Below are 17,890 nucleotides of genomic sequence, written 5' to 3' on the forward strand. Positions count from 1 at the left end.
CCTTTTGGTCCAAATGCCCTGTATACATGATCATTTTCCAAATGTATACAAGATCATTTACTAGATCAGTATGTTGAGGAACTAACTAGGGAGCAGGCTATTTTAGATCTGGTATTGTGCAATGCAAAAGGGTTAATTAATAATCTTGGGGAAGAGTGGCCATACATGATAGAATTTTATATCAAGTTTGAAAGTGATTTAGTTAAATCCGAATCTAGGGTCTTAAATCTAAACAAAATAAACTACGTAGGTATGAGGGGCAAATTGGCTAAGGTAGAATGGGAAACTACATTAAAAGGTATGATGGTAGACAAGCAATGGCTAGCATTTAAATAATTAATACATAATTTGTAACAAATCTACATTCCTTTAAGGCACAAAAAACGCACAGGAAATGTGGTCCAACCGTGGCTAACGAGAAGTTAAAGATAGTATTAGATCAAAGGAAGAGGCTTATAATGTTGCCAAAAAGAGTAGTAAGCCTGAGGATCAGGAGGATTTTAGAATTCAGCAAGGGAGGATCAAGAAATTGATAAAGAATAGGAAAATAGAATATGAGAGTAAACTAGCGAGAGACATAAAAACAGATGGTAAAAGCTTCTATAGGTATGTAAAAAGGAAAAGATTAGTGAAGGTAAATGTGGGACCCTTACAGGCTGGGACAGGAGAAATTATAATGGGGAATAAGGAAATGGCAGAGAAATTAACCAAATACTTTGTGTCTGTCTTTACGGAAAAATATGCAAAAAACTTCCCGGAAATAGTGGTGAACCAAGAGTCTAGTGAAAATGAGGAACTTAAAGAAATTAGTATTAGTAACAAAAATAGTACTGGAGAAATTAATGGGACTGAAAGGCGATAAATCCCTTGGACCTGATGGCCAACATCCTAGGGTTTTAAAAGAGATGGCTACAGAGGTAGTGGATGCATTGGTTGTCATCTTCCAAAATTTCATAGATTCTAGAACAGTTCCTGCAGATTGGAAGGTAGCAAATGGAGCCCCATTATTTAAGAAAGGAGGGAGAGAGAAAATGGGGAACTGCAGTCCAGTTAACCTTACATCAGTAGTAAGGAAATTGCTAGAATCTATTTATTAAGGATGTGGTAACAGGGCACTTAGAAAATAAAAATAGGATTCGGTAGAATCAACACGGATTTATGAAAGGGAAATCATGTTTGACGAATCTGTTTTTTGAGATTGTAACCAGCAGAATAGATAAGGGGGAATTAGTGGATATGGTGTATTTGGATTTTCAGAAGGCATTCCATAAGGTGCCACACAAGAGGTTATTAAACAAAATTAGGGCTCATGGGATTGGGGGTAATATACTAGCCTGGATTGAGAATTGGTTAATGGACAGGAAACAAAGAGTAGGAATAAACGGGTCATTTTTGGGTTGGCAGGCTGTATCTAGTGGGGAACTGCAAGGATCAATGCTTGGGCTGCAGCTATTCACAATCTATATCAATGATTTGGATGAGGGGACCAAATGTAATATATCCAAGTTTGCTGATGATACAAAGCTAAGTGGAAATGTAATGTGTGAGGAGGATGCAAAGCGGCTTCAAGGGGATATAGACAGGCTAAGTGAGTGGGCAAGAACATGGTAAATGGAATATAATGTGAATTTATCCACTTTGGTAGGAAACATAGAAAAGCAGAGTATTTTTTTAAATGGTGAGAGATTGGGAAATGTTGGTATTCAGAGGGACCTGGGTGTCCTTGTACATGAATCACTGAAAATTAACATACAGGTACAGCAAGCAATTAAGAAAGCAAATGGTATGTCGGCCTTTATTATAAGAGGATTTGAGTACAACAGGAAAAATTTCTTACTGCAATTATTTAGGGCCCTGGTGAGTCCACACCTGCAGTATTGTGTACAGTTTTGGTCTCCTTACCTAAGGAAGAATATACTTGCCATAGAGGGAGTGCAACAAAGGTTCACCAGACTGATTCCTGAGACGGGGAGATTGAGTAGACTAGGCCTATATTCTCGAGAGTTTAGAAGAATGAGAGGTGATCGCATTGCAAAATACAAAATATTTACGGGGCTTGACAGGGTAGATGCAGGGAGGATGTTTCCCCTGGCTGGGGAGTCTACAACCAGGGGTCACAGTCTCAGAATAAGGGGTTGGCCATTTAGGACTGAGATGAGGAGAAATGTCTTCACTCCGAGCGTGGTGAATCTTTGGAATTCTCTACCCCAGAGGGTTGTGGAGGAGCAGTAATTGAGTACATTTAAGACAGATCGATAGATTTTTGGATGTTAAAGGCATCAAGGGATATGGGGATAGTGCAGGCAAGTGGAGTTCGAGGAGAAGATCAGCCATGATCTTATTGAATGGCAGAGCAGGCTCGAGGGACCAAATTACCTACTCCTGTTCCTATTTCTTATGTAATGTAATTTTGGGAAACACTGTTGGGGAGATTTTGCATCCAATACTCTAAACAAGTACAAAATCTCCCCTTATATTTTTCATGAAAAATGTTGTGGGCTGATGGAGCTTTAAATTAAGTTATTGATGGCAGACATCGCGTAGATGGGCATGCTGGAAGCTTAAGAAACATAGAAACATAGAAAATAGGTGTAGGAGTAGGCCATTCAGCCCTTCGAGCCTGCACCACCACTCAATAAGATCATGGCTGATCATTCCCTCAGTACCCCTTTCCAGCTTTCTCTCCATACCCCTTCATCCCTTAGTCGTAAGGGCCATATCTGCCTCCCTCTTGAATATATCCAATGAACTGGCATCAACATCTCTTTGCAGCAGGCAATTTCACAGGTTAACAACTCTCTGTGGAGAAGTTTCTCCTCGTCTCAGTTCTAAATGGCCTACCCCTTATCCTAAGACTGTGTCCCCTGGTTCTGGGCTTCCCCAACATCGGGAACATTCTACCCGCATCTAACCTGTCCCGTCCCGTCAGAATCTTATATGTTTCTATGAGATCCCCGCTCATCCTTCTCAACTCCAATGTATATAGGCCCAGTTGATCCAGTCTCTCCTTATATGTCAGTCCCGCCATCCCGGGAATCAGTCTGGTGAACCTTCGCTGCACGCCCTCAATAGCAAGAACATCCTTCCTCAGATTAGGAGACCAAAACTGAACACAATATTCCAGGTGAGGCCTTACCAAAGCCCTGTACAACTGCAGTAAGACCTCCCTGCTCCTAGCTATGAAGGCCAACATACTGTTTGCCTTCTTTACTGCCTGCTGTACCTGTATGCCACCTTTCAATGACTGATGAACCATGACACCCAGTTCTCGTTGCACCTCCCTTTTTCCTAATCTGCCGCCATTCAGATAAGCTTCTGTCTTTGCGTTTTTGGCCCCAAAGTGGATAACCTCACATTTATCCACATTATACTGCATCTGCCATGCATTTGCCCACTCACCTAACCTGTCCAAGTCACCCTGCAGCCTCTTAGCGTCCCCCTCACAGCTCACACCGCCACCCAGTTTAGTGTCATCTGCAAACTTGAAAATATTACACTCAATTCCTTCATCTGAATCATTGATGTATATTGTAAATAGCTGGGGTCACAGCACTGAGCTCTGCGGCACTCCACTAGTCACTGCCTGCCATTCTGAAAAGGACCCGTTTATCCTGACGCACTGCTTCCTGTTTTCCCGCCAGTTCTCTATCCACGTCAGTACATTACCCCCAATACCATGTGCTTTGATTTTGCACACCAATCTCTTGTGTGGGACCTTGTCAAAAGCCTTTTGAAAGTCTAAATACACCACATCCACTGGTTCTCCCTTGTCCACTCTACTAGTTACATCCTCAAAAAAAAATTCCAGAAGATTTGTCAAGCATGATTTCCGTTTCATAAATCCATGCTGACTTGGACCGATCCTGTCACTGCTTTCCAAATGCGCTGCTATTTCATCCTTAATAATTGATTCCAGCGTTTTCCCCACTAACGTCAGGCTAACCGGTCTATAATTACCCGCTTTCTCTCTCCCTCCCTTTTTAAATAGTGCTGTTACATTAGCTACCCTCCAGTCCACAGGAACTGATCCAGAGTCGATAGACTGTTGGAAAATGATCACCAATGCATCCACTATTTCTAGGGCCACTTCCTTAAGTACTCTGGGAGGCAGACTATCAGGCCCTGGGGATTTATCGGCCTTCAATCTCATCAATTTCCCTAACACAATTTCCCGCCTAATAAGGATATCCTTCAGTTCCTCCTTCTCACTAGACCCTCGGTCCCCTATTGTTTCCAGAAGGTTATTATGTGTCTTCCTTCATGAAGACAGAACCAAAGTATTTGTTCAATTGGTCTGCCATTTCTTTGTTCCCCGTTATAAATTCACCTGAATCCGACTGCAAGGGACCTACGTTTGTCTTCACTTATCTTTTTCTCTTGAAAAGAATCCTGAGTTTAATAATCTGTGTCAATCGGGAGGCTGAGATCACTCTGTAAAGAAAGAAATCCAATTACTTCCTCCAACTCCTGCTATAAACTTAGTAGCTTAAGACTGATGGAATTTATATTTGTCTCGGTTATCTTTTACTGCATAGCAGCATATTGTGTGTGGAAGCAAAGAAGATTAAATCTTAACGGTGAACACTATTGTTGGTGGAATGTGAAGTTCTTTCTATCCCAATGTAGTTTATAAGCAAATTTTCAATGCTTATTATTTTTTAGGAGATGTCACTATTTCTATGAACATAGGAGTAGATAATTCAGCCGTGACTCAGTGGGTAACAATCTGGCCTCTGAGACAGAAGGTGTGATTTCCAGTCCCACTCCAGAGACTTGAGCACAGAAATCTAGGTTGACACTCCAGTGGAGTGCTGCCCTGTTGGAGGTGCCGTATTTCGGATGAGATGTTAAACTCAAATAAAGCAATGTGACTGAGTACTGTCGACTTGAGTAAGTGTGACCTTAGTCTCTTTATTCTGACTCCAGAGTGCTGGCACAGCATGGGAGGCCTGCTTATATGCAGTGCTCCTAAGGGATGCTGGTATCCCTTGGGACTCCAACAGATGCGCCCTCTGGTGGTGGTAGAATGCTGGTTATAAGGTGTTGCATACATAACATCATTCTCCCCCGCTCCCCCCTCAAGTCAATAGTACACTTATTTACAGGGTGAGACGATCTGGGGCTTTACGCTCCCGAGTCGATCGTCTCAGTACAAACACAGGTGCAGATGAGTTGGTTGGGCCTTCGCTGGGCTGCTGCACAGCTGGCCTTGCTGGACTGCTGGGGATGATGAGTTCAGCTTTGTGGTCAACCGTGATGTCGGTTGCCACTTGTGTGTGTGTTGGAGGGCTGAAGTTGGTGGTGTCCTCTTCAGGTTGCTCGTGGATGTCTGTGAGTCGCAGTTTGGTTTGGTCCAGATGCTTTCTGCAAGTTAGTCCATTTGCAAGTGTAACCTCAAATACCCTACTCCCTTCTTTGGCTACGACAGTGCCAGCAAGCCATTTGGGACCATGTCCACAGTTGAGTAAAAATACAGAGCCATTGACTTCAATATCTCATGACAAATTTGCACGATCATGGTACATGCTTTGTTGATTCCATCTGCCCTCAACATGATCATGGAGATCAGGGTGGACTAGAGAAAGCCTTGTTTTGAGTGTCCTTTTCATGAGCAGTTCGGCAGGGGGAACCCCGGTGAGCGAGTGGGGTCTTGTGCGGTAGCTGAGCAGGACTTGGGACAGGTGGGTCTGCAGGGAGCCTTCCGACACGTGTTTCAAGCTTTGCTTGATGGTTTGGACTGCCCGTTCTGCCTGCCGTTAGATGTGGGCTTGAACGGGGCAGATGTGACATGCTTGATTCCATTACGGATCATGAATTCCTTGAATTCAGCACTAGTGAAGCATGGCCTATTGTCGCTGACAAGGACATCAGGCATGCCGTGCGTGGCAAACATGGCTCGTAGGCTTTCGATGGTGGCAGTGGACTTGCTTACAGACATTATTACAAACTCAATCCATTTTGAATAAGCATCCACAACAACCAAAAACATTTTGCCTAGAAACAGGCCAGCGAAGTCAACGTGGATCCTAGACCACGGTTTGGAGGGCCATGACCACAAATTTAGCGGTGCCTCCCAGAGTGCATTGCTCAGTTGAGAGCAAGTGTTACATTGGCACACGCAAGACCCAAATCTGAGTCGATGCCGGGCCATCACACATGGGATCTGGCTATAGCTTTCATCATTATTATGCCTGGGTGGGTACTGTGTAGGTCACGTATGAACATTTCCCTGCCTTTCTTAGGCAAAACCACGCGATTACCCCACAAAAGTCAGTCCGCCTGTATGGACATTTTGTCTTTGTGCCGCTGGAACGGCTTGATCTCTTCATGCTGGGACGCTGGACCAGCTTCCATGGAGGACACAGTTTTTTTTTTACAAGGGACAGTAAAGGATCCTGGCTGGTCCAGGTCCATCTTACTGTACCTCTCAGGTGGGTGTAAAAGATCCCATGACACTATTTCGAAAAAGAGCAGGCAAGTTATCCCCGGTGTCTTGGCCAATATTTATCCCTCAATCAACATAACCAAAACAGTTTTTCTGGTCATTATCACATTGCTGTTTGTGGGAGTTTGCTGTGGATTTCCACATTACAGCAGTGACTATTCTTCAAAAGTACTTCATTAGCTGTCTTGAGGTCATGAATCATCATCATAGGCAGTTCCTCGGAATCGATGAGGACTTGCTTCCACTCCCAAAATGAGTTCTTTGGCTGAACAATCCGATACAAGAGCCACAGACCCTGTTACAGGTGGGACAGATATTCGTCGGGGAAGGGGTCGGTGGGGCTGGTTTGCCGCGCGCTCCTTCCGCTGCCTGCGCCTGGCCTCTTCATGCTCCTTGCGTCGAGCGTCGAAGAGCTCAACGCCCTCCCGGATGGACTTTCTCCACCTCCGACGGTCTGTGGCCAGAGTCTCCCAGGTGTCAGTGGTGATGTCACACTTTATCAGAGAGGCTTTGCGGGTGTCCTTATAACGTTTCCGCTGTCCTCCTTTGGCTCGTTTACCATGATGGAGCTCCACATAAAGCATTTGCTTAGGGAGTCTCGTATCTGGCATGTGTACTATGTGGCCTGCCTAGTGAAGCTAATCGAATGTGGTCAGTGCTTCAATACTGGGGATGTTAGCCTGTTCGAGGACACTGATGTTGGTGCGCCTGTCCTCTTAGGAGATTTGCAGGATCTTGTGAAGGCATCATTGGTGATGTATCTCCAGCGACTTGAGGTGCCTTCTGTACATCGTCCATGCCTCAGACCCATACAGGAGGGCGGGTATTACTACAGCCCTGTCAACCATGAGTTTGGTGGTAAATTTGAGGGCCTGGTCTTCAAACACTCTTTTCCGCAGGTGGCCGAAGGCTGCGCTGGCGCACTGGAGGTGATGCTGAATCTCCGCATCAATGTCTGCCTTTGTTGATAAGAGGCTCCTGAGATATGGGAAATGGTCCACGTTGTCCAGGGCCGCGCCATGGATCTTGATGATTGGAGGGCAGTGCTGTGCGGCGATGACAGGCTGGTGAAGGACCTTTGTCTTACAGATGTTAAGCGTAAGGCCCATGCTTTCATATGCCTCAGTGAATACATTGACTCTATCCTGGAGTTCAGCCTCTGAATGTGCACAGACGCAGGCATCGTCCGCGTACTGCAGCTCAACGACAGAGGTTGGACCTGGCCTGGAGGTGGCGTAGGTTAAACAGCTTCTCATTGGTTCTGTAGTTTAGTTCCACTCCTGCGGGGAGCTTGTTGATTGTGAGGTGGAGCATGGTGGCGAGGAAGATTGAGAAGTGGGTTGGAGCGATAACACAGCCCTGTTTGATCCCGGTCCGGATGTGGATTGGGTCTGTAATGGATCCGTTGGTAAGGATCACGGCCTGCATGTCATCGTGAAGGAGGCGAAGGATGTTGACAAACTTTTGAGGGCCTCCGAAACGGAGGAGGATTCTCCATAGACCCTCACGGTTGACAGTGTCAAAGGTCTTTGTAAGATCGAAAAAGGCCATGTGTAAGGGCTGGCGCTGCTCCCTGCATTTTTCCTGCAACTGTCGCGCTGCAAAGATCATGTCTGTTGTGCCCCGTAGGGGACGAAATCCGCATTGTGATTCTGGGAGGAGCTCCTCGGCCACAGTGAGCAGACGATTGAGGAGAACTCGAGCGACAACTTTCCCAGTGGCTGATAGCAGGGTGATTCCCCTGTAGTTGCCGCAGTCGGACTTGTCCCACTTTTAAAAAATGGTCACAATCACTGCATCTCTGAGATCTCCCGGCATGCTCTCCTCTCTCCAGATGAGAGAGATGAGGTCATGTATCCACGCCGACAGCGTCTCTCCGCCATATTTTTGCACCTCAGCAGGGATTCCATCCGCACCCATAGCCTTGTTATTCTTGAGCTGTTTTATGACTTTGCCTACCTCGTGCAACGTTGGAGTTTCAATGAGTTGGTGGCAGGTGGTCTGCTGCAGGATGGAGTTGAGAACACTCGAGTCAAAGGCAGAGTCTTGATTGAGGAGATCTTCAAAGTGCTCCTTCCATCGGGCCCTGACAGCCTCGGTGTCCTTGATGAGTGTTTCCCCGTTCTTGGCCAAGAGTGGGGTGGGGCCTTGGGAGCTTGGACCGTAGGTGGCCTTGACTGCAGTGAAGAATCCTCGCATATCGTGGCTGTCGGCCAGTTGTTGTATCTCCTGTGCTTTCCCCATCCACCACCGGTTCTTTCGGTCCAAAGTTTTTTGTTGGACCTGAGCCTTGAGCTGTCTGTAATGTTGTTTTGCAGCTCCCAAGTTGGGCTGTTGCTTGAGGCTCAGAAATGCTTTGCGCTTGCGATCTATTAGTTCTTCAATCTCCTGATCGTTTTCATCAAACCAGTCCTGATGTTTTCTGGTTGAGTGACCAAGTGTCTTTTCATGGGCACTGGTTATAGAGGCCTGGAGGTCAGACCAAGCGCTATGGGGAATTCAGCATCTCAGGATCATCAAGGACCGCCAGATTGGCTGTGAGGCACTGGCTGTATAGGGCTCTCTTAGCTGGATCTCTAAGTGCCCCGGCATTAACTTTTTTGTGGAACTGCTTCTGCTGTCCCCTCTGCTTTGGGGCAATGTTAATGTTGATGATGGATTGGATTAGGCGATGGTCCGTCCACCAGTCATCAGCTTCTGTCATAGCACGGGTGATACGCACATCCTTGCGATCCCTGGTTCGGGCAATGACATAGTCGAGCAGGTGCCAGTGTTTGGAGTGAGGGTGTTGCCACGATGCCTTGTATTTGTCCCTCTGGCGGAACAGGGTGTTGGTGATGAGGAGTTCATGTTCTAGACATTTTGTCAGGAATAGGGTACCACTGGAATTGGCTTTCCCTACCCCCTCTCTGCCAATCACGCCTCCCCAGAGGGCTGTGTCTTTGCCAACCCTGGCATTAAAATCACCCAGGAGGATCAATTTGTTGCCCGTGGGGACACGAGATAAGGATGTCCCGAGATTGGAATAAAAACCCTCTTTAGCCTCATCCGTTGCATCGAGTGTGGGGACGCATGCACTGATGACTGTGGCACATTAGTTCCGGGATAGGGTGATTATGGAGAGTCATGAGCCGTTCGTTGCGCCCAAAGGGGGAGTCTTTGAGGCGGTCAACCAGCTCATCCTTGACGGCAAAACCAACTCCATGAAAGCGGTGTTCTGCCTCTGGTTTCCCTTTCCAGAAGAAGGTGTAACCTCCACCATGTTCCTTCAACTGGCCTTCCCCTGCCCGCCAAGTCTCGCTTAGGGCGGCGATGTCAAGTCAAAATCATTTTGAGTTCCCGGACAACTTTGGCGGTGCGGCGTTCTGGCCTGTTGCTGTTGGGATTGTCTATGAGGGTCCTGATGTTCCAGGCCCGAACTTCATACTGACGAAGTGGAAGATGCCTGTGCGTGAGTTCTTTTAACGTGTAGTGACCTCTGCACACCGGCAACCACACGGGCTTAGCTGAACAAGGTCTTGGTCCAGTGGCAAGGGGGTCCAAGACAACTGGAGACCAGGCACAGCTCTATAAGCCTAAGTGCCTACGGCGAAGTGTTGGCCACAAGCTCGGCACCGAGTAGCGCGATTGATGGTAGATGGCCCGAGGCTAGGTTGGGGGGGGCAGGCATTAGGAAGGTGGCTTCCAAAGTTATTTTAAAAGATTAAAAGTTGATAAAGGTTCCCAATTTATTTCAAAAGTTTCTAAGAATTGTTAAAAATCTAAGATATAAATCAATAATAGATTATAAAAGTTTCCCCAGTTTAAAAAGTTTCTAAAAATTGTTAAAAGTCAAAGATGTAGGTTAATAATAAATGTTTAAAAGTATTTTGGTTGAGAGTCTAAAATGTAAGTTTTAAAACTTGTCGGTCTCCGGCTCAGCTGCTGAGGTTGGGCCGCGCCTCTGGTCGATATCCCGCAGAAGGTAGAAGGCGAGCCGGCCTGAAGGTGCCAGTGTCGGTGGTCTGGGCGCAGCTGGTGTCCCTGGAGCTCCGCTGGGCTGGAGTCCCTCATGAAAGACGCTCTCTAAATACAAGTCTCTTTTTTTCGCACCTGTTCCGTCATTCAATTAAATCGTGGTGGATCTGTACCTCAACCCCATTTACCTGCCCTTCTTCATTATCCCTGGATACCTTTACCGAAATAAAAATCTGTCGATCTCAGTCTTGAAAATTTCAACTGACTCAGCATCTACAACCTTTTAGGGGAGAGAATTCCAGATTTCCACAGTCCTTTGTGTAGAAAAAAGTGCTTCTGATTTCACATCTGAATGGCTTAGCTCTAATTTTAAGATTGTGCCCTTTTGTTCTGGATTCCCGTCACCAGAGAAAATAACTTCTCTTTATCTACCCAATTTAATCGTTTGATCATTTGAAACACCTCAATTAGATCATCCCTGAATCATTTAAACTCAAGGAATACCAGGCAAGTTTATGTAACCTGTCCTCCTCATTTTATCCTAGTTTTATTCTGGTGATTCTGCCTGCAAAGCAATATATGCTGCTTGAGGTTTAATGTGCCAAACTGAACACAGTACTCCAGATGGGTTCTGACCAATATCTAAACAACTGAAGCATCACTTCTTTCCCTTGTATTCCAGCCCCTTTGAGATAAAGGCCAATACTCCATTAGCTTTTTTGACTGCTTTGTGCACTAGTTTTTTGTGATTTGTGTACACGGTCACCCAAATCCCTTTGCTCTTCCACAGTTCCTAGTCTCTTGCCATTAAAGAAAATATTCTGATTTGTATTTCTTGAATTCAGTGTGGATAACCTCACACTTTCCCGCATTGAACTCCATCTGCCACAATTTTTCCCACTCACTTAACCTGTTTTATGTCCGTTTCTAATTTCCAGCTCCTATCTATGCAACTTACTGTACCTCTCCTAACTTAGTGTCATCTGCAAACTTGAATATACAACTCTCCCTCTCCTCATTAATATATATGGTGAGAAGCCAAAGCCCCAGTACAGATCCCTGTGAAACACCACTGGTCACATCCCACCAATCAGAGTACATTCCCTTTGTTTTAATTAATTGCTGAGAGTATATCTGAGACCCATCTTTTCTGGTCACCTAGTCGAAAGGGTGCACTCTACCATCAAGGCAGCTGGTTTGTTAGTAAACTTCTCACATAGTAGGTGCAAGGACAGCTATTCTTTCTAGTTCTGCAAATTGTGGAGTTACAGGATCAGAATTCAGGGCCATAAAGGATGTTAATCCTGCTTCTACAAAGAGTTCTACCCATGATGACAAAGCAGCTCTTCTTCTTCAAGGAGATCTGAAATGACTGGCCTTCAGCAAGGTTCTGGCAAACGGTAAAATAGTAATGCACATTGCCTAGCAGGTAGGCGAGTAAAGGTGTTATTAATGATCGCTAAAACTTGTATTGAAAGTACTTCCTGGCCTTATGTCCCTTTTAAATAAGGGAGTAATTTTAATGGTGAGTCTCCAGGTTATAAGTATTTGGATAGGAACACAAGAATTGAATAGGTTGTAGTTGTTTGGTGTGCTGTATGTCTGAGATCATCAGCAACACCTGTTCCATCACTGCCTGTATGCGAGGGTAGTAGTGCCGCTGGCTTTGGAGCAGAGGGGAGGTGGGCTCTGAGAGAAAACGATTGCGTGTGAGTTCATACATCATACTGTATTGGAATCTGATTTTGGATGATCTATTTTATGATAATATAAGAAGATGTTGTCCTCATTCGAATACTTAAAACTTTCTGTGTGGGTTTTTGTTCTGGTCCTTCATACTGGATTGATTTCCTGTCCCAGGCGAGTAGAAAGTAATCAGTTTTGGGGATAGCTTTCCCTGCAAAACAATGACCTGGTACTGCACATCTGTTTTTATGGTTTTCAGTTCCACTACAAGCGAAGCAGGTCATTTATCCAATGACTCGAGATGGCAGTGACTGTCCTTGATTTGCTCTGGTGGGGGCGACGGAGAGTTCGTCCAGTCATATGTACAGCACATATCCCAAGGACAACACCCACAACTACAATAGGGAATTACACACAGTCTTGGAATTATAGTGGGCAATTAAACATTGGCAACGTCAGGGTCAAAAAGAAGTCTAAACATAAAATCAAAAGAGTGCAAATTAACAGACGAGAGTTGAAACAAAATAAATTTTCTATTTATAGCAGCAACATTTTCAGTTAAAGAATTCAGTAACCTTTAAAATTGTGTGTGTTATGTCCATCCATTATGGCTTTTACTGTTGAGAATTTTGAGTGGGAATTAGCTGGCCAGTTTTGTTAAAATTGCACTCTTAATATATTGCAGATTGAAGGTCTGGGCTGTGTATAGTCAGCACACTACATGTCACAGGTTCTACTTAATTGGCTCCTGGACCTTTAATAAAGAACGTCCATGTGAGTGAATGACAATCAGTTATGTGATTGAAGAAAAACCTTGTGATGCAGCAGCTTTTTTTCTAACTGAAGTGTTTATTTGTAATGAATTAGAGATTTGTAAGTAATAAAGCTGCTGCTCTGTTTAGGCCCACCTGCTTATATTGCACATCTTTCCAAAAGTAAGAAAAATGGGAAGGCTTCCTGCCCACACACCAAGTGTCGACAGAACTTGTTTTATTTTAATTACAATGGGAAACCGATGTTTGCTGATTACAGTAACACAGGCGTTATAGGATTATATTGACTTATTCAGTGTAGCCCCCTCGCTCACCGGCCCCCTCCCCCCCTCGCTCACCCGCCCCCCCCCCTCGCTCACCCGCCCCCTCCCCCCCTCGCTCACCCGCCCCCTCCCCCCCCCCCATCGCTCACCGGCCCCCTCCCCCCCTCGCTCACCCGCCCTCTCCCCCCCTCGCTCACCCGCCCCCCTCCCCCCCCTCCCCTCGCTCACCCGCCCCCTCCCCCCCTCGTTCACCTCGCTCTCGCCGCCCTCCCCCCTCGTTCGCCGCCCTCCCCCCTCGCTCATCGTCCCACCCCTCGCTCACCGCCCCTCCCACTCACCATCCCCCCCCCCCCCCCCCACTCTCCCTCTGCCCAAACACCACCATTTTAATGCGTACATGCTCCAGACACCCAATGGGACTGACTAAAACTACCTGACTTCTATATTCAGAGAATTTTACTGCACAGAAGGAGGCCACTCATCCTATTGTGCTTCTGCCTGCCCCCTAAAAGAGTTATCCACTTGGGGCCCATTCTCCTCTCTTGCCCCGATCTGGCCGACTGTAAGCCCTCCTTAAATATGCTGTGGTTTCCTCGACAGGCCAAACTGGCCACGAACAGCAGCAGGGCTACAAGAGGCCCAGCAAAGTACGTTTGTTCAAAAGTCTTTATTTAATTTCCTTGTTGGCCAGGAGGAGCAGGAGTGGAAATAATTCTAAAATGCTTGCCAACATCTGCAGTTCATCCTGAAAACTGTTTTAAAACTTGGGTGGATAGCAAGTGACTGGTGTTCACATCTTCAGCTCGTCTGAACTTTACACCCACAGTCCCATCCAAGGAAGGTTACACCAGGTGCTCAGTCCATTGGAGGAGTGAAGAAAAGGCTTTCGGGAGTAGGGGGATCCTTGGTACAGCCCCCCAGTGTTTCCCGACAGGTTGATGTCTGTCAGCTAAACTGGAACCTTTCTCAGCCAAAGTTGGTGTTCATTTTTTCCTGCCCCTTTGTAGTGCCTGCCTGAGATCAGCGTGACTAAAACAGTTTTTGAAACCAGATTCTTCAATTCATAAACGGCTCAAAGGGGCCCTTTATACACTCAAATGTTTTCTTAGTTGAGTGACCTGCCAGAAGAAACAATTTGGTGGCCTGTGGGATCAAATAATGTCAACAGACAATGACAATGACAATGAAAATGCTTTGTTCTGAGTTGAGGGTTTTAGAAACATTTCAAACTGAATTGCAATGAAGTGTCACAGCTTCTGTATCCGGATTAGGGAGGGAGGTCTGTGCTTTAGTTTTCAACAGATACTCACTGAATAAAAATCCATATGATTAGACTTTTAGGGGTAAAAATTGCCCCTCGCCCGAAAGACAGCTGCAGTTCAGGTTGACTCTTGCGTGGCATTTGGCTCTTTGTTGTTTTTTTTTTTCCATGCATCCGGAACTCGATCGTAATGGGGGGCGGTGACGGCAACTGAGGGGCGGAAATTGTGTGCGGAGCGGAGTCACCGCCACGATGACATCATCACGATGCCACGTAACCACGGCTCTCCCCTTCACTTAAAGGGGAGAGCAGCCGTGATTTTCAAACTTTGGGCCACCAGGGAGGGTTTTGGCTGGGCCAGTGGCCTGGCACCCAAGAGGTTGTGCCAGGCGGCCTGTTGGCGACCCAGCCGAACCCGGGGGCATATTTGTCGGGCCGACATGGCAGTCGGCCAACGGCGGCAGTGCGCCCCTGCCCTTTAAGGGAAGCTGCACCGTCGCTGCAGAAGGTCATAGCCTCACTGGAACACCGGGAAAAAGCTTGTTTTGGCACCGCCGAAGATTTTCAGAGGGGATTGTCGCCATCGGGGGAGGGAGGGGACATCAGCTGTGCGCACGGTGATGGCGCGCTTACCACGGATCGGCAGCAGTGGGGGGGGGGGGGGGGCAGCGGGATCTGGTCACCGCCGGGTAAACTCGGCAGGGCAATTAGGCTATCAGCGGCCATTTCACGGAACGTTGGCGTCCACTCCGCAGCGTGGTCACCGATATGTGGTGGTAAGAGGCCTTCAGGAGAGGGGCAATTTCATCCGCTTAATATCAATACAAATAACTTGAAAAGCGTGCGTCATATTACACAATATTCTAAAATATGGTGGTGAAAATGGCATTTCTAGTAGCGCAAAACAGGCGGATAGCGAACTGGCAGCCCCCGTTACCCCGCCCCCCCGTTAACCCATTGTGAGGTGTGAGTGGTGATAGGTAGAGATTGTTGGTAGGTGAGTGACGGGGTGTGGTGCATTGAGCAGTGTGTGAGGCTTGCGGTGCAGATGGTGGGATGTAGCATTTACTGAAGCCTTCACTCACCTTGACCCACCATGTAAGGTTATTAAGCTTCTTTCAGTGTGGTCCTTGGAACCACACTGGTGGCCATGACGGAGTTGGCTACCTTTTCCCAGAACCTTCTGCTAGTAGCCTTGGATGGCCACCCAGCGCGAACAGTACAGTCCGCCTTCTTTGAACTGCCATGACCAAGGCCTTGAGCGCAGCATCTGAAAACCTTTGTACTCTCTCTCTCGGTTGCTGAGCCATGTCTTAAGCCTGTCTGACAGCGAGGCACTACTGCAACAAAGCACCTCCTCTTTAAGCAGTGCAGAGAGCCGAAGCCAAAAATTACTGGCCATTAGACTGCACCCGATATTGGCCCACCTGTTGAGCGCTAAGCTAATCAGGAGTGCGTTTAGCGCTGCAATCATTATAAGGAGCAGGCCTGCCTGGACCACTTTGGGCACAGGTAAATAGCGCTGGCCCTTGACGGTGCTGGTTTATGGGCCGCCTTCAATTTCTAGGCAGGAGTGATTGAGCTGAGGTGTTTAAAAGAAATTTGATCAATATCATCAAAGTCTGGCTTTGGCATATTAAAAAGGATGAAAAATAGTCAGATCTGGCCCCGAAAGCAGCACAGAATCACTTTTCCTTGTCCCTGCATTTATTAAAAGCATGACGTTCCTTCTGCATTAGAAAAGAATTTTCAGGCCTAGCCAGGCCATTATTTTTTATTTATTTTATTATCATCACGAGATAAGTTTGGATAAAGGAACCTCCTTGGCCCACTTGATTTACCATTCCAGGATATCAACCATGCTATCTTACCAGTACAGTACTTAACCAATTCTTAAATGAGACCAGTGTTCTTATCTTAACCACCCTTACTGGCAAGATGTTGCTCACCCTCTGTGTAAAGAAATACTTCAGACATATGTCCTAAAATCTTAAATTAAAGATCGTCACATCATGGCAGGAAAGGCATGGTTCAAGTCCCCTACTTCTTCTTTACTGTTAAAATAGGAGCCATAAATCTTATGCTTGTGCGCTCCTGGCAAGAAGACTCGAATGACAGCATGCAATCAGAAAATTTACCCTATAATAGAGGTGAACTAAAAAATTTCATTCACTTTGCATCCAATTTCCAGCCTTCCCTAATCTGCACATGATCCATCTCCGACTCTTCCCTTCCCTTCCTCGACTTCTCCGTCTCCATTTCTGGGGATAGGCTTTCGACCAGTGTCCATTATAAGCCCACTGACTCCCACAGCTACCTGGGCTACACTTCCTCCCACCCCGCATTCTGTAAGGACTCCGTTCCATTCTCCCAGTTTCTCCATCTCTGTCTCATCTACTCTGACCACGCCACCTTTCACACTAGTGCCTCTGACATGTCTGTCTTTTTCCTCAACCGAGGATTGCCCTCCGCCGTGGTTAACATGGCCCTCGACCGTGTCCATTCTATTTCCCGCACATCTGCTCTCACCCTTTCCACTCCCTCTCAGAACCATGACAGGGTTCCCCTTGTCCTCACCTTTCACCCCACCAGCCTCCATGTTCAACGGATCATCCTCCGCCACCTCCAGCGTGATCCCACCACCAATCACATCTTCCCCTCCCCTCCCCTCTCAGCATTCCGAAGGGACCGCTCTCTCCGTGACACCTGGTCCATTCTGCAGTCGCCCCCAGCACCACCTCCCCTTCCGACAGCACCTTCCCGTGCAAGCGCAGGAGATGCAACACCTGCCCTTTTATCTCCTCTCTTCCCACTATCCAGGGCCCCAAATACTCCTTCCAGGCGCAACAGCGATTTACTTGTACTTCTTTCAATTTAATTTACTGTATTCGCTGCTCACGATGTGGCCTCCTCTACATTGGGGAAACCAAGCGTAGATTGGGTGACCGCTTTGCGGAACACCTCCACTCAGTCCGTAAGTGTGACCCAGAGCTTCCAGTCGCCTGTCACTTTAATTCTCCACTCCATTCCCACTCTGATATCTCTGTCCTCGGACTCCTGCACTGTTCCAGTGAAGCTCAACGCAAGCTCGAGGAACAGCACCTCATCTTTCATTTAGGCACTTTCCAGTCTTCTAGACGCAACATCAAGTTCAACAATTGCAGATCATAAACTCTGCCCATCTTTCGCGCCCCCGCCCCCCGATCTTATGTTTTTTTTTCTCTCTACCTCCTATGGCAGCTGGTCATTCTTTTTCTTAGGCGGTCCCTCATATCTAGGATGACTTGCTTCCACCAAAAAGGGATGAGTTCACAGTTGTTTCGATGAGGACCTGATATTCTAGGTCGCGAACTACATATTGAAGGGTGTAAGATTCCTGTGCGTGGATTTTTTTAACATGTGGTGGCTGTTGCACACTAGCTACCACACGGCTTAACAGAGCTAGGTCTTGGCAAGGATTAACCAAGACGACTGGAGACCAGCTCTGCTGCACGGACCTAGTGCG

At 46.8% G+C, this 17,890-nt stretch overlaps 1 protein-coding gene across 9 annotated transcripts in view; it reads left to right on the plus strand.

The window, feature by feature from the left end:
• Positions 1 to 17,890, plus strand: part of rhbdf1a (rhomboid 5 homolog 1a (Drosophila)) — a 346,823-nt gene that overhangs the window by 210,086 nt on the left and 118,847 nt on the right. The window lies entirely within an intron of this gene.

Source organism: Pristiophorus japonicus, chromosome 15 (genome assembly GCF_044704955.1).
Source record: "Pristiophorus japonicus isolate sPriJap1 chromosome 15, sPriJap1.hap1, whole genome shotgun sequence".
Taxonomy (NCBI): domain Eukaryota; kingdom Metazoa; phylum Chordata; class Chondrichthyes; family Pristiophoridae; genus Pristiophorus; species Pristiophorus japonicus.